Genomic DNA, 22,652 nt, shown 5'->3' on the forward strand with positions numbered 1-22,652 from the left:
AAGTTGGCTTGGAGAGACCACCACATTGGTTTTTGGTGTAATAATGAAACGCAATCTATCATTCTGAGCATCTATCTCAGCACAACAATCTCTGGCCTCAGTCTCTAGCCTAAAGACCTGTCATCGCCCAGAATTCAAGGTTGTCTTGGAGAGACCACCGCACTGGTTCTTGGAGTTATAGCTCCGTTACCTATTTTTACATATTATAGGAGGAGGTCTATGACAACTAACGCACTGGCAAACAGAAGGAGATCTATGACAACCACCGCACTGGACCTTGGAGCTATATATTTTTATACCAAGGAAGAGGTATTCTGTTGTGCAACCAACCAAAATGCAATTGATGATATGGCCCTTGAGAGGTCCCCTTTAGGGGCAAGGGCCATATCAACATGCCATTTTTGTCCAGTGGCATCCTGGATATTGTATAATGCATGTCGATATGGCCCTTGCCCCTAGAGGGGACCCCTCAAGGGCCATATCGTCAATTGCATTTTTTGAAAGTTTAATTGTATTTTTCTAGATGTATCTCCATGCAACCACAATGGTGGGTTGTTGGAGTTATTTTAGCACTATTTTGGTCATAAACCAAGGAAATTGTAGTCCTTCTTTTCTGGTATTTGAGTCCTTGTTGTAGTAAATATAAATGAGGGCAAAAGTACAATTTATAGAGTGAAAATTGAACAAAAGAGATTACAATGTACATCTACGTCCAATAAAAGGTTATATAAAAAATAACTTATTATACTGAGCAAAAATTGAACGGAGGATCTTACATTTATAAAAACTCGACAATTGCTGAGAGCCTTAAAGGCCAAAAGATTATAGCTAGCAACCATAACCATTCTAATATAAAAGTTAACAACAATGCATACTGAGAGCCTCAAATTGAACAAAAAGAGATTACATAAATGTAATAAAAACTCAGCAATTGTTGAGAGCCTTAGAGACCAAAACATTACATCCAGTGAGCCAAAAGATCTTTGAGAGCCTTAGAGGCCAAAAGATTATGTCTAGCCATTGCTGAGAGCCTCGTTTGAGTAAGAGGGAATTTGTACAACTCAGTTTTCTGCCAGTCTAGGTTGTTGCATTTAAAAAATTTAGGGAGCCAAAGGAGGATTTAATGGAGAGGTCGAAGACCACCGTGCACATTGCTAGGACTCAAATTATGGCCCCCCCAACAAGTCAAGAGTACTCTGCTCTAAAAATTCTGAGGCCTTCGTCGACATCTAGGGGGAGCCCATACAACACAGCCATAAAGAGGCCCTCTGTGAGCATGTCATCTAAGGTGGTGACATGCAGATGTGTGGGGAATTGACTATGGGAACGAAGGGTCTCCACTGGTGCTAGCATGTCTACTCCAAGTATCACAGAGCATCAAGTGGGGGTGGTAGTAGGCATGGTGAAGAGTGGGTGAGTAGCAGGCTGAGCAGGGGAGCAGATGAGTGACAAGAGTTGGAGGAGGGTGTGTGGAGCAAAGTAGAGCAGGGGCCAAAAAGAGCTAGAGGAGGGGTGTGGAACAAAGTAGCAGAGCATGTGGAGCGAAGCAGCAGAGCAAGGGTCGATTAGAGCAACATAGTAAAATGCCAAATGCCATGGATCTTATATATATTATAAAGTTTGAGCCACCGTGGTGGCTGGAGCCCGGGGTTCCATCCATATTAATTGCAAGCCACTGCGGTGGAATCTTAAGCACCACCCCAGACGAGCTGGTAATCATGAAGTAGGCGCCATGTGGTAGGTGAGTAGGCTAGTCCAATGGTTGGTAATTAAGTGCCAGCCCAATGGAATCTTAGCCACGACAGACGTGGATGATGAGAGCCACCACCACCGAGTAGTAATTCCCACAAAGGTAAATCATGAAGCTCTAATCACTCATTACCATGCACTCTAGTTATCTACTACTGAGCATGTGAGCCCGGTGACTAGTAATTTTTACTACACTCGTAGTGATCATGCATGCTTAAGCCCGTCAATGGTGGGTGAGTGGTGGTTGGTAATTTTAACTACCATCCCTGTGAAATTGTAGCCACCTGCTGATAGACATGGCTATAATCACTCAACACCGTGCACTCTAGTACTCTATTGAGTATGCGAGCCCAGTGACTGGTAATTTTTACTGCACTCATAGTGATCATGCATGCTTAAGCCCCCGGTGGTGGGTGAGTGGTGGCTGGTAATTTTAAATGCCAACCTAGTGGAATTATAGCCATGATAGACGTGGCCCGTAATTACTCATTACCATGCACTCTAGTACTCTATTGAGCATGCGAGTCCAGTGACTAGTAATTTTTACTACACTCGTAGTGATCATGCATGCTTAAGCCCAGTGGTGGGTGAGCGGTGGCTGGTAATTTTAACTGCCAGCCTAGTGAAATCATAGCTAGGACAGACGTGGCTAATGATAGCCACCACCATCGAGCAGTAATTTCCACAAAAATAAATCATGAAACCTAATCACCTCTAATCCCTCATTACCATGCACTCTAGTACTCTCCTGATCATGCAAGCCTAGTGACTGGTAATTTACTACACTCATAGTAATCATGCATGCAATCCCAGTGGTGGTAATTGGAAGCTCAGTAATTGCAGTCCACTACAGTGGCTAGTAATTAACTGCCAGCCCAGTGGGTCTTAGCCACCACCATAGATGTGGCTAGGAATCTTAGATACCACCACCTTTAATCACTCATTACCATGCAAGTCAGTACTGTCGCCTTGAATTAATCACAATTCAGGCCAACCACCATAGTGGCTCTCACCTTGACAGTGTAGTCGGGCTATCAAATAATTCCATTCCCTTAACTATTTTGTCATCTATCCCGCTTGAATGTTTTTTTCTCCCTTGCAATCGGACTACAAACTCAAGCCTCCACTATTTCATCTTCTATCCCTCTCGACCATTTCTTTCTCCCTTGCAATCGGACTGCAAACTCAAGCCTCCACTATTCCATTTCCTTCATTGTTTCATCTTCTATCTCTCTTGACCATTTCCATCTCCCTTGCACTCTTCCTACAACTTATATCCCCTCTCTAATGGACCTTGCATAGTCCGAGAGCTCCTCACACAATCTTTCCTCCCCCTCTATAGCACACTGCGAGAGCCCCTCCTCCCCTGATCTTGAAATCATGACATATGGGAGCTCCTCTCTCGCTCTTCAAAAGCTTAATTTTGGATTCTCTCCAAAACTTCACCAGCTTGGTACAGGAGGTGAACGTGAAGGAGGGGCAACTAGTCTGTGAAGGTCAGAAGATTACCATCAATGAAAGCGTGATTGAAACTGCTCTAGGAATTTATGGAGGCAGCTTGCAAGCACACTTTTTTGAGAAGCAGTGGAAGAGATAGGATATTCTATATGTATACCACAATGCTTAGATAAGTAAATATGGTGGAGTCAATATTTCAAGCTTGCCAACAGACCTCCAAGATGTGCTAACAAAGACCATTCACTTCTTTCCTAATATGAGAGGAACTTGCAAGTTTTGGTAGGTTCAAGCAATAGTACAGCAATTGAAAGAATGTGGTGTATCTTTCTCAAGTGATCTCCAAGAGCGTGTTAACCAATTTGAAGAATTGTGTCGACGGCAAATCCCAATTGTCATCTCAACCCACTGGAGTTGCAATGCACTTGATGGCATCTACCCTCAAAGGGATTTTTGAGCAAAGCGTGGTGATAATAATGAGACAAAAGATTTCAATTTGACAAGTAATGTGAGGTAAAAGATTTCAATTAGATCACTAATGTGAGACTGAAAGATTTTGAGTAGTCAACTAATGTGAAAGGAAATATTTCGATTAGACAACTAATATGAGACTGAAGATTGAGAAGGTCAGGCTCAATGAACTCTCTCCCTATTTAAGTGCAGTGCAGACACAACTAAGAGCTCATTATGAAATCTAGCCCCAAAACTCTATACACCAATCCAAACTCTATACATCGATCCACCTACTACCGATCCACCTATTGTAATAGCAAATATATGGCATATCCAAATAACTTTGGAATGCTTTTGTTCTATCTGAAAACGATGTTGGATGGCATCTTTGTAGAAACAAACTCGGAGAAGGAGAAAAATAGCTGCAAGTAGGACATGCTTTGGTGGTGGGTGTATTACTTGGATTCGGCAGAGATGTTGAATATTAATTTCCCTAGCTATTGTTTTTCATGCTCCTTTAAGGTACTTGTTAAGCTCATGATGTAGGTTTCTTTTGGTAGGACATGATAGAGGTGTGAAGATGTATAGAGTGCAAAGACCAGGATGAAGAGGATCCCTAGCAAAAGGATGAGTTACTATGGGCGTATAAATCGACAGAGTCAAGCAAGCAGTGTGTAATCTGAGCATGTGAAGAGGTCTATCATTGTGCATCAGACTGGCTTAAAGAGTTGGGAGATGCTTGCTATAGAGAGGCTGATAAGAAAGTTGGGAGTCTAGAATTTCCTTGAGCCATAAAATATCGTATTTTGAAAAAATAAAAAACTTGCAGACATTTCTTGGACTTGTGGACTTTCTCATGGTGCTCGTAATACCTGATTTTGTATTGACCTGCTTCCAAGTTAGTACTTAAATGTTTTGAGTGGCCCGATGGTTGAAATATGATAGTTAACGATAACCAATCTAAAGGGCATTGTTTTAGTATAGCACTATGCAAAAAATTTTAGGATATCATGGCAATAATGTAGGGATAGGACGGTAGTAATGTAGGATAAGTTATTGCCAACGTGGTGGTTAACAGACACCAGCGCAGTGGTTTGCTTTTATTATTACAAGATTAATGGATTTGTAGGATGTGTGGATTCGTTATGGGAAACCAACACGGTGGTTGTTGGGATATACTAAAAACAAGCATGGGATGAAATTTGATGGTTAACAAAATGATAAACTGTCTAAAGGGCACTATTTTAGTATAGCAATGTGCAACAAATTTTAGGATAGCATGGCAGTAGTGTAGGGATAGCATAGTAGTAGTGCAGGATAAGTTATCGCCAGCATGCAGTGGTTTGCTTCTATTATTACAAGATTAATGGATTTGTAGGATGTGTGGATTCATTATGAGAAACTAGCATGGTGGTTGTTGGGATATACTAAAAACAAGCATGGGATTTACCATTTGGGATTCACAAAAATAATGTAATAAAACTAGTACGGTGGTTGTTTGGGATATACTAAAAAGAAGCATAGTCTCAAATACAAATTCCATTTTGTAGGACAAGTGGACATATTGTTTCCTTGCAATGAGACTACATACATTTTCTTAGTACTATCTCAGTCATCCTCATCCATTGCTCCAAGACACCCCAAGATTTGCTCATGCGTGTCTAAATCCAATTTGAAGACACTTTTGCCCTTCTTTCATTGTGGCACAGGTTGTATCTAGAACTTAATAGCTCTTACTAGATGAGAGTACACACATGTTTGTGGACTCTTATGTAGCAATTTGTAATTGCAGCCTCTCTTGGATGTTTTTTTGTACCAAAAAGCTCTGAGTACTACATCCCACTTCTCATAGGTTGTTTCCCAATTTTTCTTAAATGATTCCTCAACCTTGTGCTTAGGTTTTGTGCACTACAATAAAAAGTATGGGTCATCTTCCTCATTCTCCCTAGAATCTACGACAACTGCAAAGTTATTCCCCTCTTCCAGATAGTCAGTGAGGTCAACAAAACTCCCCCCAAACTGTGGTGAGTCATTTGTTTCTCCATTGTTTGTCACTCCATCTGAACATAGAGGGAAAACTTAAACTCTCTCCCATGTCTTCACAGTTGCAATGTTCTTACAATCGTCATGATCCCCTATGATGCACGCAATGCAAAAACAAGAAAGTATTCTTATTTTAATCAGTTGGTTGTTTGAAAAGCCCCATATGCTGTGCAGACCACGAGCTCCTTTAATTTTCTTGCAATCATGTCGGCTTCTTTGTACTACAGTATTCTTAAGGCTTTGTTTATTGTATGTTGAATATGCACCTGTGGAGAGGTTGGTTGTAAGCCATGTTATAACATCATGGGCATCATTGAGTTTTTCTTGAGGGCATGCTAATTGGTGTTTAAATAGAGATTTCTTAATAACATCACATCATCCATCATGTTCACCCTTGTCATGGCTAGACCCAAAAAAATTCCACATCATGTCTAGACCGGCCAAGGATTTGGACCTTGAGAAGACAAAGTAGAATCTGCAGGCTGATTTAAATTGAGAGGTAGCACCATCTGACCACACCCAATGTTGTTTTATATTTTTTGAATGGGGATTTTCCTTTTTTAGCCATTCCCATTGTAGTAGAAAAGCATACTATGCAAATAAGGTGTCATGTTCCCTATTATCTAAAATGTAGAAATGGTACATGTGTTGCACTGACCTGGAATCCTATGAGTCAGCAAGCAAATTGGCATCAGGCGTGGAAGAATCAAGCAAATGATTGTACTTGATATGCACAAGAATTTTTATCTGCTTGTTGTACCAGTGAGCACTTTGTATCTCATCTTGTTCTTGAAATGAATAATTTTTTGTAAAATCTATGACAGATACAATAGTGTCACAGGGAAAATTGGCAAGGCATGTCCTAAACTACTTATCCTATGCATCTGGCCGTGAAATTGTGAAGCACATATTTTGGGATGGATTGAACCACGTGACCTACAAGCTCCCTTGGTTGGGTGCTCTTATATGATAATAGCCATCTCTTTTTATCGGATCCTTCAACATTGACATTTAAAAATCTCCTCCATTTTAGAGCAACATGGTTGTCTTTCTCATTCTAAATGCTTATTCCATAATTTTTTGCTCTTATGTTCAAGTTTGGAATGTGTACTACAACTTGAAGACAAAGTTTGCCAAATTCCATCGAGGAATGCATAAGTTATGGGTAATGCAAGATACCTATATACAAAAAAGTCCCTAAACCTCACCAAAAATGGCTATACCCAAGAAAACAATGACCCTCCTTCATACCCACATAGTTAGAGACACTAACTAAAGCACTTTCACAAACCTATGGCTCCGATTTCCAATATCTCCCTTTGGAGCTAGCGTGAGTGAATCTGGGAGGAAACCATAACAAGGTCTATAATGGCACCACCATAAAAACAAGGTACAACCTTATTACAGTTTGTGAGTATATGGATCCTACTCAAACAAAGGCTAATGAAAAGTCTCAAACTCATATACATAGGGTATAAGCATATTGATGTGCATTTTAAGACACACATGCAATTGTCACATGCATGATCAAGAATATTAAAACATTTATCCCCCACCATATAAATAATTTCCTAACCATATAAATGATGTCCTAACCTTACCATAAATTGTGAGTACATAGACCTTTAAAAAAATTCCATGCAAAGTTTCATGATCGTTTGTGAACATACACATATGGTATAAGCATATCAATGCCTCCACCCTTTCAACACAATCTAGAGAAAACAAAGAATAGTCCACCAAGCCCTTAAAAGATCAACAAAACTATTTGAGCAAAAGTGGGGGAAAAAGGGCAAACAAACCACCTCTAAAACGATGGCCAAATAGGTGGAAAAAGCATGGATTCTTACACTCAAATTTTGAAATTTTGGAATAATTCCATCCCTGAACACCACCTATAGGATGGAAGCCACTTTAGATCCATTTTTGTAGTAGTAAAAGATTAGCTTACTACGACACTATCAAAAACAAAAAACCATCTTTTAGTGTGTCTTTATGGTTTGCATTCTTTATAAAATTATTTTGGCCTATAAATCAAATAATAAGGGCTATGCATAAATTAAGGCTACCCACAAGCTCAAGATTATGGGCATATGGAAATAATAAATAAACATGTTATACAATTTTGCATGCTTAGAGCCATAAGAAGTGCCAATAACATGTATGGATGCAATGTGAAAGAGTTATATATAAATTTTCATGCTTAGAGGCATAAGGAGTGCCAAAAATGTATAATTTATGGGGAGGCAATCTAAGAGGATTTTTAAGATGTCAACTAAACTAGTGTACACCATGTTAACTTTTGTGTTGAATTATCATATTATTTAACTTTTGTCTTGAATTATCATATTTTATTCTTAATCTTCTTCTATTTTTAATTTATCTCAAAATTAACTTTATTGTACTTTTGAGAGTTTTCAGCTAATTTACTTGTGTAAGTTCAATCATATTGCACTTTAAAGGGAATACCTCTCAAGGTAGAATTATAGTTTGGGCCTTAAGGGACCATCAATCATGCACTTGTGGTATGGTTGTGATACACATAGATCTCACATTCATAAAAGTAATTTGATAAATCATGAATGCAAGAAAATTTGGGATTCATTGTGTAACTCATAAAATTCCGGACTTTCTTTAGTATGTGAATTGCATAACATGAGCAATGACAATAGGATGGGAATGTTGTGATTGGACTCTTTGCTTCATTTGTGGGACAACATTATTTGTGTAACTCCCATGCAACATGCTAAGATTCTAATGTACATGGATGCCATTGCTTCTTTACTTGAACATTCTGGTTGGACTTTGTCACGACACCATGAAGGTTGGATCTAACTTGATTCAACTTGGAATCTTTAATTATGTGTGTAGCTACCACCAACTTGCTAATGTTGTTGATGTACTTGCATGACATTGCTTCTTTGCTTGAACCTTCTAGTGAGAGTTTGTGACACCATGAAGGGTGGTTTAAACTCGATTCCAAGGACAACATCACTACTTAAAAATTTACAAGACCATAATTATAAAGTCACTACTTAAAAAATGAAAACAGAAATTGCAATAATGGCTTGAGGCGAGACAGTCACCATAATATGTTTAGTCTCGTTATATTTGCATTCAGAAAATGAAGTTTCAAACGAGATTAAACTTCTTCAAAATGTAGAATTGAAGAGAAGGATATTTTCGTAGTGTCATGTTATATATTATTCCCTACTGCTTCCAACGAAAGCCTTCCTGCAAGTCGTGAAGCTCTCAACACACTTTGTAGCCTGCAAAGACGGTGAACTGCTCAGCAATCAAGTATATCGCAAAAATCAGACTATCATGATTTTGCTGGACTTACCTGCGCACTCCATTCCCTTGTAAGGCGCTCCCTTGCTGCAGACTCCACACTTTTTAGGTATCGAGAGCGCTTCCTTCAAGCCCACCAGCCAAGGAAACATCGAATTCAGGCACTGTATCTGCTGGCACATATCCATGGCCTTATTAGCAGCAAGTTGGGTTGTGACGGCAGTGCAGCACGGCTTGTCGGGGGTGGCGTCAGACCCAGGCGCAGCAGCGTTCGCGCAGTTGAGAAGACCAGAGTTTAGGTAGTCTTTGGGGTGGCAATCACATAAGGTTGATGCAGGCAAGCTCAGGATAAGTAGGCCAGCAAGAAGCAGCTCGGTTCTCAAGAGAGACCGCATGTTAGGATGAACGAGCGGATCCCGCGGATGGCACATGGAAGAAGGCAGACCGGAACCACTCTTATATACTTGTGTTTCAATCAAAAGTGTAGTGCAACTGTTCTACTACCACATCATCAGGTGCATCTCCAAGAGATTTTGAAAAAGCAGGAAAACATCCAAAAAGGAGTCTCCACAAAACACAATCACAATCGCCCCATCATAGGCACTGCTGGCGTGAGATGCTCTACTAGGAGCTCAGATGAGCAGAGATGGTAATAGGAGTAGCACGAGAGGATAATTGTAGATCGACAAAACATCATCTGAACACAGCTGCCGGTGATTGCAGCATCCAAACTCTAATACATATGTTTACAACTAGCGCAGATGAGTATCGCAAATCTAAAATGGGAGTTTCAACAACCCTCACCACCATATCACATCGAATGCTTCCTCCGCCATATCACATCGAATGCTTCCTCCACCATTTCTTTTGGTGCGCTTAATTATGCACGAGCAACTTTCACTTGGACACGTTCATATCAGGTAGGTGGTGAGGATAATGCGCTCCACTGCGTATAGCAAATATGGTTTTTTATAAAGTGATTCAAGCAAAATGAAAAGATATTTTAAATTGTCTCCCACCTCCACCTTATTCCATTTCATTACTTGGAGGAGAAGAGGATATGGCCTAAAAGGAGAGAGGAGAAACAAGCCATGCTAATACGTGTATGGATAGAAGGTTCAAGTATGCCACTTATGACCTTTCGACATTACGCTCACTAAACTCTTTAATTTTGTTAGTTAACATTGATAGATCACAATAAACACTTCAAAAATGGAATGAATTTGCCATCCATATAATTAACTTATTTGTTAGTAGTAAACACAAGGCTTATTATCCAAAAATAACTTAATTCCCATGAGTTAAGGGGTGGCACTAGTAACTATATTATAAATATTATTGTTGATAGCTTTGAGGGAATTCTCACCATGCTTATGCCTTTTATGCCTGTTGTAGTAGGTATTTCTATGTGCCTCTTTCTTGAATATGGAGCAAAAAAATTGATATTCAACATTATGGTAAGATGTGCCCTTACTATACAAGGTTCCTTGCCCTAACACAAAACTAATAATGTTGCTTTGGTTAGGAAGTTGGATTGGATTTACTATTGAAACATTTAGACCTCAATCTTGCAGTTCCAACATATCCAATGCTAGTCATGGGCATTTCCAAACACTATCCTCTTGGAATATGTATTGTAACATAAATATTTTATATTGGGTTAGGCAACTCTTGCTTCATAGATGATTATGATTATATTGGACCCTCCTTAGAGATATAGGGCACCAAATCGTGTGATTGTAATGGAGGCATGATTAGCTTTGCTTTGTTTATTAAGTGGGTTAATTGATCATTAATGTAACATTCATACATAAATAAGCAAAAAAGTCTTTTGTGCATAGCTTATAATTAAGCCAATTATTGTTAATGTTTACTTTAGTATTTCCATGGGATTTATTATTAAACTTTGCTTTAGTATTGTGAAGAAAATAGTCACATATAAATGATGTGATCCAATAGAAAGAAATCGAGCTACGGATCTCAAGTTGTGGCCATGGGAGGTATCCCCATGGCCATAATGTGTACATTAAGGAGCATGAATCATCTCGGATAAAGGAGCTATAAATAAAAAAGTGTTATTTTTTAGGCTCTACCCAATGGAGCTATTGATTTGGATAGAAATATTTGAATTCATAAAAATATGTATCATATTACAAATACCATGGTATTTATTATGTTTGCAATTTCCTTATACAAATGATGTACTACAAAGTTCTCAACATTAGTTGTTATGAGGTATATTATAAAAAATAGTATTGAAAATATATTTTGGTTAGAATCTAACCTCTTAAATGAACCATGTATAGAGGTACAAATTTCTAAATTGATCAAAAATTTAGGATGCCAATGCAATTGCTAAAGATATTACCAACTTAAAGTGTTGTATTAGTAGCCTATGAATCTTTCTCTTGTATAATAAGATTAGATCAAGGGTTGGATGATAAATTCAATTGGGTTGAGCCCTTTGGAAAAATCAATGATCTACCCATTAAGGTGGGAGATGTGAGATTTATATTACTCTTTGCAATTGTAGATTTATCTCACTAGGTAATTGTATACAAAGAGGTATGAAATAGACTTATATATATGGAAGATAACACTAATTACAAGGACAAAGGAAGAAGACATAACAAGCACAACCCCAAGATCGACAAGTGTATAAATAACCACCAACTCCCATATGGCAACATCTTCCCTTCATACCCTTCTATATATTGAGGTGGAATTTTGTCAACCATATCATATGACATTAATTTTTCTTCTAGCAATCCATGTTGACAAGAATCAAAGGACTTCGGCACTAGAGTGGATTGGAATTTCTTAATAGATGTGGCAATTAGGGTTATAATGGACTTGAATTAAGTCATGGCATGGTATCTCCCATCTAAAAAAGTGATTGCAACATATGAAGTATCTATGGTACTAATTGCTAGTGTCTCTAATTGACTATTAGAGGACCATGGAAGCCTAATGGAATCATGTAACATCTCTATGAGAGGTTAGTGGAAGCATCTAATGGGATTTCCTGCCGTGAAAGACATTGCATGTGTGGCACTTATTGGCAAGATACAAGTTGATATTGGACCTTATGGTGGGGGTCTCATTTTCTGTGTTGATATGCCAAACAAGGGGTGTATTTGTGAGCATAAATGTAGCACATAAACTACTTTAGAAAACACCAAAGGCATGTGAGTAGAACTATCACATTTGGATGACACTTGTCAAAATGAAACTTAAAGACATATTTCAGAAGTTCTCATCAAGGCAAGGGAGTTATCGGTCAGGTGTGGGAAGCTACAAGTAAGAAAGGCAAGAGATCACAGGGGAATTTCTATCAACATAAGGAAGATGTTATGGTTTATTAAAGGGTATGGTTAATAACGTCCTACCAAGCCCCTAGGATCTTAGGAAAGCCATTGCCAAAACAAGACTATACTTGTTTTGCATTTGTGAGGAGAATATCTTACAACTTTATAGTGAATGTAGGCATGGCATATGTATAAGGAAAGATATCCTACAAGGCACCATAGCATATGACAAGAAAGAAGAAAACAATCATAAAGAACAATGTCCCTCATTTGGTAGAGGAAAATAATCTTAGAACAATGTCCCTCATTTGGTGGAGTCCTTTAAGATTTATTGCTGATAAAATTGTCTAGAAGATACATTGCTTCTTTAGGAAGAAGGACAAGCATTGCCACATGTAGGAAATGGTCGATGAACTAGTGAAGGATGAAATTACTTACTTGGAATTATTGTTTCTACATAGTTAACATGCATAAGAAAAAGGCACATGGAGTTGGTGAAATGGTTGACAAGGCAACTAGTGCGTGAAGTCATGGAAAATTGATGCAATGCCAATGAAGGATGTAAGAGCCAAGATGGAGATGTATGGAAAGATACAAAAGAATGCCATGGGAAACACTATGAAGCTTATGTTAGTAATGATTTTACCTTTCATTTGATATTGATTTGTCAAATAATGCTAACAATTAGTATCTATAAGTGGCATTGATGTAGAGCGCTTCATGACAATGATCAGTGATGGTTAGGAGAATCCATGTATATCATCTTTGATGAATTATAGGACCTTGTAGTTTTTTGGGATTAATGAGCTCATATGATTTGTTATACAAGTAGGGAACCAAATACCAACATGGGTCTTCCCATTATTTGCCTCCTTCACATCTACATTTGGGGTCTACTTGTAAAGATGTTTCATGGTATCATGCTATGCAAACCTCAATCATCAAGTAGTCAATTGGTATTGAGGCCTTACAGCCTATATTCATTGCATTTTTGCATCAGGGTAGTGGTCCTCCTCTCAAAATCCCAAAGAATAATCTTGAAATCTCATTCAAAGAGAACGAAAAGATTAAATTAAATTCTTAATGTGTGGATCACACTCCAATTGATAGAAGTGATAGTAGAACTGTACTAGATGGATGGTGGCATTGTAATGAATGGGCTTTATTACTAAAGCATTATTATGGAAAAGCATTGATGTGAACATTATTGATACTTAATATTAGGTCGACTACTTCAATACGTACTCCAGTTGCATGACCTTATTCAAAGAGGAAACTTTGAATAATTCTAAGGACAATGTTGAATCAAAAGGTAGAGAAGCTCATAAGTAGTGGGAGAGGATGAAGATTTTGAGATGGCATTGAGAATTGTGTAAATTGGACCATTGGGATAGGAAATAATGACCTAACCCTAAGGGGTGAACATGTATACATTTTTGTATTCTTTGGAATATGACATAGCATATCGCTAGGCATCTTTTGTGCACTTCATTCTCTCCCCCTAATCCTCTAATATGGTATTAAAAATGCTCATGCTCTATCCTTGCTTTGTAAAGAAACAATCCTTTACTTCTATGAAGACACAAGCCCTCTTTCTAAGGCATCTTTATCTTTGTAGAGCTCAACTTGTAGAGCTCCTTCTCCTCTTTGATCCATTAAAAAAATATTGTCGCTTTGGCCTATGGAGAGGGAGCCACATTCATTTTAGTCTTGAGCTGTCTTCAATCCCCTTTCATTTAGAGTTTCCTCTACAATGAAATCTTGTAGTATAATAGACGCTTAAATTCTATCAAAGTACTCTACTCTCCATGAGGAACAGAGCATCAAACAACACTACAATATCACATAGATGACTCACCAAGCTCAACACAATACAGTAAGAGCAATGCAATGAACAATAGCTATAGACAAGCATGACTATTATATCTACAAGACCTACAACAAGCATTGTAGCTAAGCAAGGGCTAAGCAATAAGCAATAGACCGGCATCTACTAAAGGTGCCTATGTAGAACAACATCACATATTGCATAGAAGACTAGCAAAGCAACAACAAAGAACTTTGGATCTCCAACATGCAAGCAACAACTAAGCACACAAGGTTTTGACTCCCACTTAGAACTTGAAGAATCATTTGCTCCCCTTTGTTTTATCTAGGTTGCCTTGCCTTGGAGGTTAGATTTCGATCTCTCCTCATCATCATCATCTGAGGTCAATTATGGCTGCTATTGTGGGCACATCTTGTCAATCCACCCAAAAATATGTCAAGTGCTCATCATCATGCAAGCAACAACTAAGCACACAAGGTTTTGACTCCCACGTAGAACTTGAAGAATCATCTGCCCCCCTTGGTTTTATCTAGGCTACCTTGCCTTGGGACTTAAACTTTGATCCCTCCCCTAATAAAATATGAAGAGGGGAGAGGAGAAGAGTGGGGATGAGGAGAGAGGGCATAGCTAGAGAGCACACAACAAATGACTAACTATACACTAGATTTAGTTGAAATTGTAGAATATATCCAAACCCTTTTAGGGTTAGTGTTAAGGCATCTAACCCTTTTCTTTATAGCACTCTATTGGGTTAGTGCTATGCACATATCAAATACATGATGTTGAGCATGGTTTCTCAACACCTTCCCTCAAGATCAACATCATGAAGCAGGCCTTCCCTCAAGATGATGATTATGGGGAATCGAAGAAGGACTGAGCATTGCATTCCGTCACACCCCTTTAATGGGAATGTCCTTCCTCTTCTTCAAACCAAGAGCGTGTCGGTGCTTCTCAAAAAGCTCTTTGCCAAGTGGTTTGGTAAAGATGTCTGCAACATTCTCTTTGCTATCACAATGTTGCAATGTGATGTCACCAAGTAGCACTCTTTCTCTGATGAACTGCTCTTTGACATCAACGTGCTTGGTCCTAGAGTGGTATACTTAATTCTTGGCCAATGCTTGAGCTGATTGATTATCACAGTATATTATTGTTGTCTGTTTCTAATAATAGTCTTCTGAGCCATATAGCCTCACATGCACCTGTAGTGAGTGTCCTATAAGATAGAAATAGTTGTTTCTAACAATAGTCTTCTGAGCCATATAGCCTCACATGCACCTGTAGTGAGTGCCCTATAAGACAAAGAAATAGTTGGCTGTTTATTTGACAACCATGATATTGCATCTTAACTAAGAAAAAATACATATCCCTGTATTGATCTCCTGGCTTTATGATCTCTAACATAGTCACTGTCACAGTATCCATGCAACCTTGGATGACTTTCTCTGTATTCTATTCCAAACTTTCTTGTACCTTTGATGTATCTCAAGACTCTTTTGGCTGAATTCCACTGAGACTATTTTGGATTTGCCATAAACTATGCTAGTGAGCTTACTACATAACAAATATCTAGCTGTGTGATAGTCAGATATATAAGAGATCCGATGAGCTGCTGCCGATAGTGTCATTGATAGTAGGCTTTTCTAAATCTGTTGTAAGTTTCAAACTCTGTTCCATGGTAGAGGCTCAATCTTGCAATCTACCATATGAAACTTTCTTCAAGAGACTGTCAACCTATTTAACCTGACTTATGAAGGTGTTGTCTGAATCTCTCCAGAACTCAATTCCAAGACAATAGTGCATAAGTCCATAGCAAACAAATGGGTATACAAAGTAATACTCTTGTGCATTTCTTCATTCATCATAGTAGTTTGCCATTCTAGTTTGTCAACTGCATCTTCAATGTACACTAGTCCTTATGTAGCCATGATGGTAGTCATAAGAGCATAATTGGTGGTTTCAACATGAATTGCTTTACCTTTCCGAGCATATGTGAATTTGGAAGGTGGTCTACTTTCCCTAGTAGACCATCTGAGTTGCTATGGCTTTTCTCGAGGTGCTTCTGGCAATTCTTACTCTTCTTCATCAATCTTTTATGTAGATGACTAAGTAATTGGTGTGTTCATCTCCTATATATTTGAGGTTTTCCATTCTGATTCCTCATCAAATATTACATCTCTAGAGATAATGACCTTTTGGTTTATGGGATCATACAACTTGTATGCTTTGCTTTCTTCACCATAGCCAACCATGATGTATTTATGTGACTTTGCATCCAATTTTTTGTGATGATCGTCATGTATGTGGGCATATGCAACCAAATATGTGGAGATGCCCAATGTGTGGCTCGTGTCCAATGAATGCTTCTAAAGGTGTCATACCCTGAATCGGTCTGATCTTAGAAGACAATTACGCAAGTAGTTTGCAGGTGGATATTGCTCCTGCCCAATGTTGATTCAAAAGATGCTTCTCACTGAGCATTGCTCTAGCAGTGTGTAGCCTAGGTGGTCAAGCCATCATTCTTGATGGGCCTTGATTGACTGGCTTGTGAACTAGTTATTTTGGCACCCTTCAAATTCAAGATAAGGCCTATTAATGTGTGCATGAATCATGAAACCAAGTGGCATGTAGCAAGAAGACTTTCATGTGACATTTCCACTCAAATCATTAAGAGCATCCTCAAAAGACATATCACGGGATGATTCCTAAATGGCCCAGCCTCATGGTTGTAATAATAATTTTGATGGCCATGGCTAGCCATCTCGATGTTTCTAATAGCAAGCTATGTGGTTTGGCCAATCAACAACATGAAAATTTTGATGGCCATATACTCCATGTATCTACTTAAATGACCAACCTAGTCGTTGAAACATCAAGTTGGCTAACAAGCCTTAACCAAGCCCTAGCAACTTAGTTAACTTGCTAGCCAACTAGTCCACATAGATTGATGAATATATTTTGTGTATATACTATGCTTTTCTTATAGTTTCATTTGTGAACATAGTACATACTACATATATGCTGTGCTTTTTCTTATAGATTGAATATTCTTAATGGGTTGGAAATTTATTTCCCTTAAGCTTGGAAATAATTTGAAATAAGGATATTAAAATGTTATCAAGGGCAAAGATTTACAATCATTTTTTTACACTTTGTTGGATGAGTAGATAAAACTCTATTTGCAATTTTTGGCTAATAACAACCCTGACACATAAGGGCAGGGTAGAAGAACTTCAACATTGTAATCTTTGATATGTTAAAAGAATCAAAGACAAGACCAGGTGCTACTACAAATGCACATAGACTTTTGGCCTAACAGGGCAATATTTGAATGGCTTGAGATGTGTCATGTTAGAGCATCACTGGCTGAAGATAGATGCCCATGTATCCCACAATAATGTCCCATCTATTGACCACTTAGATCCTTATCATGTGCTATAAAGGCAAGAAAATATCCTAATGTCCTTGTGGGAGCCAATTATTTGTCCAAAAGGATTTTCTAAGTGGCACTTCAGTGATGAATTCACTATTTTAGCACTTGAGCTCATAAATGTGAGCATACTTGCAAACTTTGCTAAGTATTCTTTTGATGGGAGATTGGAAAAGAAGCTTGACCAATGTGCACATAGAATTAAGGGGGTGGAGAGTAATTGGGGTGGGGGGGAATTAAGGGGGGAGGGGACAACCTATTGCATTCACAACAAGTTTCATGTGCAAGGTGAAGAAATGGGAGACACGTGGGAGGGGGGGCGAGGGGGTGAGGGGGCTTTTCCATTGAATTAAGGGGGGAGACTTGTTTTAAGTTCGTGGGGAGATGAATTAGGGGGGTAGCTAGATACGATATAAGGGGGGGTGAACCCGTCGTATTCGCAATAATAGTTTGTGGGTGGGACGTGGAGGAATTATGAGGGAGGTAGGCAACCTATTGCATTTGTAGTAGCTTATGGTCAGGAGGAATTAGGGGCAAGGATAGAGAGGAATTAAGGGGGGATGGACCAACCAGATCCATTCTCAATAGGTTGTAGGTGGGGGTTGGAGAGGGATTAAGGATGGGGGTGGAGAGGAATCAAGGACTGGGGAGGGTGGGGTTTGCAAGTGGAGAGACATTAGGGGTGGTGTGTAAGGAATCCTATTGCATTTGCAATAGGTAGGAATCAAGGGTCAGTATGGAGAGGAATTAACGAAGGGTGCAACCTTTATCATGCATAAGAAGTTGTGGGTGGGGGTTGGAGATGGAGAGAGAGAGAGAGAGAGAGAGAGAGAGAGAGAGAGAGAGAGAGAGAGAGAGGTTAACATCTTTGGGAAGCCTCACGGCCCATGAGATAAGGTACAATCAAAAAGGTAACACATACAAGCCCCAATGGGTAAGGCAAAGGGCCCTTGGTGAGTGATACTAAGAAACTCAAGAACTAGTACTCAAAACCCAAAAATCAAAAATCCTAAGGTAGAAGGAGATGTGATTGACTATCATCTATGATCCTAATGCTATGGCAACCCTCTAGTGGGATGTGAAGATATCTTGTATCTATCTCTATCAGGTCATCTCTCACTATAGTGGCATGGCCTCCATATCTCATATCTGATAGGCCATAGCAAGAGTGATGCTTCAACTTTGACAACCCCCTCTAAGTAGAGATAAGCTAGACAACCCCCTTTGAGTATAGCCAAGATAGGCTAGATGTCTGTCATGCATGCTCTCATTAACCTTTCCACCATGCGTGGTCTTTTTTCTCTAGCTCCACATCTCCACATCATCTCTTCCCCTACTGATCCACTCTGCCTTGACCAGCTAGCTTTTCCTCCACTCCATTATGGCTTGGTGCTGACTTAGATGTGCAAAAATCTATGACATGCCACTATTTCTTGTCTATCTCTGTCTCCTATGGCATTATATCTATTTTTCTCTGGTCTATCTCAATAGGGTCTATCGATAATGTCACATCTCAATTAGATGAAAAGGGGGGATTTGATCCATCTAATTACCTAACTACATGGTACAAACCCATCTAGATATATGTGCATAACATGCCATCAAACCCCTCAATCTTCTCATCATATTGATGACTCTATTGCCAACCTCCATAGTCTCCAACTAGGCAAGGCCAAACTCTGTGAAGGTATGTCATTGTCTAAAAGATAGCATTAATCTGGTGTGGCGTCATGGCACACTTTACTTGTACTATTTGATGAGGGATTACTCCAAATCATCCAAGAACCCCTAGTCCCCTATAGCCTCTCAAATATCCTCTAATTAGTCACCAATAGATCACTCCCCAAAAAGGTATCACATACATGGTTATTGACCTCACGTTTGTACCAAACAGCCACCCTTTTTAGGGGGTCTACTAGAAGTATGTCTAGAAGCATTGTCACTCTAGTTGCTCTAGAATTACCTGACCTCATATAGGACATTATCTAGCTACATGAATCATCATGAGTATAGGACTGCAAAATCTCCACTAGCTCCCCTCAATAAGGGAGTCTATGTTAATTATGTATAGTCTATGAGGTGTTGAAAATCATGACCTTGGTCTTACCAAGATTGACTATCTACAAAACACCTCTAGGGACTCTTGAAGGATATGAGGACTATATCATCTATGTATAGCGATATCTGTATCATCAAATCAACAAGCCATTATAAAAAATTTGGACTCAAAAAGGGACCCTTTAGAGAATTATTAAATTTTAGTGGCCTAAATAAGGGATATGGAATCTATTAAGGAGATTATGCCATGTGGACTTCTTTGTAATAGAGGCTCCTAAAATCTAGGGGAAATTCTAAGTTTTTCCAAAGTACCTACAAAAATATCATTTGGTGCTTCACAATAAAATATTACCTTTGGCAGGCTTGGCCATGTTAGGCCTCCTTGTTTTCCCTCATCCAATCTATCTCCTAACTAGAACTATGCTCGTGTTAGTTCAACCATTTGGCCCAGAATTTTGACTTCAAAACTAATTCTCTCACTCCTCTCTCTCTTCTAAAATATTTTGCCCCCTCCATGTGCTTCAAAAATGCATTCATGCTGCTTTCTAGTAGCTTGTTTCCAAACTATCTTCATTCCACTCTTGATTAGTCATTTTTCCTCTTCTCTATTCATGTTTTTCTTCCACATGCAAAAATCTCTCAGAGAAAAAATCTATCAAAGCTCTATTCATGCCTCTTCTCTCTTACCACATTATCACTTCCATTTAGTCTCTAATTGCTTCTCTCTCAAAGATTCAACCTAACTCTACTTGAAAAGAGGAAGAAAAACATATGTTTTATCATTTTTGCCCCTTTTTGTGTCATTCTGAAGTATTAAGAATCAACTTCAAATGAAAGATCACATATTTTCAAGGTAATAAAGTGACTTTGCTTTGAGATTTGTCTCTCTATTAAGTAAAACTTTTCATTTCATAATCTATCCATATGTTTATTGTAAAAGGTAAAAATGAGCAAGAGGTAGACCTACACTATATTTCAATCCATAAGACCATTTTCATCATTTTTTCTTCTTTAGTATAGAAGAAAGAGAGAGAGAAAGAGAGAGAGAGAGAGGGAGAGGGAGAAAGGGAGATTTTATTTCAAACTATTGTGTGTCTTTTGTTTGAGAAAGAGAGAGAGAGAGAGAGAGGGAGAGATTGTATTTCAAACTACTATGTTTATTGAGTTTTTTAAGGGGGATATCAAAGGAGAGAGAGAGAGAGAGAGAGAGAGAGAGAGAGAGAGAGAAGTAAGCCATAAATTTTGAGAGAGAGAGAGGGACAGGGACAAGGACAGGGAGAGAGATCATATCCCTCCTTCCCTCTCCCCTTCAAGCTACTCACTCACACAAACAAACAAGAAATGATTTCAAAATACTTAGTTCAAAATCCCTTACTCTCTTTCCCCTACCCCCTCACACCAAAAGACAAAATATACTTATCAAGACATGATCTCTCCCCTTCTCTCTCTCTCAAAATTTTCTCTCTCAAAATTGACTCTCTCTCTCTCTCTCTCTCTCTCTCTCTCTAGCTATCTTCATATGTCCCTCTCTTTCTTGGCCACTCCTTTAATCTACCCTATGACACAAACAAACAAAAAAACATTTTGAAACGCTTCAATAAATATTACTCTCTCTCTCTCTCTCTCTCTCTCTCTCTCTCTCTCTCTCTCTCTCTCTCTCTCTCTCTCTCTCTCTCACATATGAATATGAACTTTGCCCCTTACTCTTTTTCCCTTACAACCTCACACAAACAAACAAAATACACTTATCAGGGGGAGAGAGAGAGAGAGAGAGAGATAGAGATTATATTTTAAAGTTCCATTTGTTTAAGTGGGATGAGGTGCACCAAGGCGGGGGGTAGAGAGAGAGAGATTAATATTTATTGAAGCGTTTCAAAATGTTTTTTTGTTTGTTTATATCACAGGGTACATTAAAGGAGGGGCCAAGAAAGAGAGGCACATATGAAGATAGCTAGAGAGAGAGAGAGAGAGAGAGAGAGAGATTGAAAATTCTAAGGGATATTTCAAATAACAAAAATGTTTATGGGTGAGAAGAGAGAGGAAGAGAGCTATTGTTAATCTTATAATATTGGTGGAACAGGGACTATGGAGATGAAAAATATGTGGTGTCAAGGTAGTTTACAGTCTGTTATACTAAAAAACGTCAAGGATGAGCATGAGGAATGGATTTCTTAGCTCTACAAGAAATATTCTGGGATCACAATGCAACCTCCTAATTGTGGGTGTCACTAAAGTGGCTCAAAAGGATGCAAAGGACAGCTCCAAACATTGGAAATGTAGAATCATAAACTTTGAAATATCTCCCAACAACAAGGTAGTCACTTGTGTATGTATTTACATGTAGTTATGCATCCAAACATATACTTACATATGGAAAATGTAGGCCTTCCACATCATAGGCCCAATCGTAAGTACTTCATAGTGTATTAGGGTCATGCTTTAAAGTATTTACACTTAGCTAGGGACACTGACACAACTTTCTTATCCTTTCATTTGTTTGAAAATTTTGTATCCATCCAATTACAAGAAGTGGGAGCATGCAGCATGAATAACTAGGGTGTTGCATGTCCTTCATGTTGAGATTGGTAGTTTTTAGTATGAAGGTTGCATAACATTAGAGTGAAGGATGGGACCTTCCTTTTTTTATTCAATGTTAATCATGCCGGATCAAGAAGGCCAGTATGAAATATTAGAATCTCTTCCCTTGCCTTCTTTTGATAGTATATAGTGGATGCTTCCAAGCACAGAGATCAACGAATCATGTAGAAAGAATATTCAATGATGTGAGAAACACTATGAAGCCAACTACTGGTGGAAGAAATGCTAGGCTAAGTTGGTTTCTTCTATTCCCATGCTTTGTTGATTTCTTTGCTAATTGTAGGTAATTGAGAAAAACAAAGATAACATATACTTGCAAGAGCTTAAGATTGGGCTGGCTATGTGAGCTATTTGACAATAGATGGACAATAAGAAAATGTCATAGGGAAGACTTGGTACAATGTCATTTGGCTTCAGATGTGACATTTAGGATGTAAAGAGA

The 22,652-nt window shown here is 38.7% G+C and overlaps 1 long non-coding RNA gene across 1 annotated transcript; it reads right to left on the minus strand.

The window, feature by feature from the left end:
- Window positions 1–8,789: 8,789 nt before the first annotated feature.
- Window positions 8,790–9,483, minus strand: LOC147887119 (uncharacterized). The gene is made up of 3 exons (XR_015543254.1): window positions 9,183–9,483; window positions 9,044–9,059; window positions 8,790–8,969 (listed from the first exon to the last, which is right to left on the minus strand). It is a non-coding gene; the product is annotated as an uncharacterized LOC147887119 (long non-coding RNA).
- Window positions 9,484–22,652: the final 13,169 nt, after the last annotated feature.

This window comes from Dipteris shenzhenensis, chromosome 23 (genome assembly GCF_047967505.1).
Source record: "Dipteris shenzhenensis isolate YYH24624 ecotype China chromosome 23, Dip_SZ_1.0, whole genome shotgun sequence".
Classification (NCBI taxonomy): Eukaryota; Viridiplantae; Streptophyta; class Polypodiopsida; order Gleicheniales; family Dipteridaceae; genus Dipteris; species Dipteris shenzhenensis.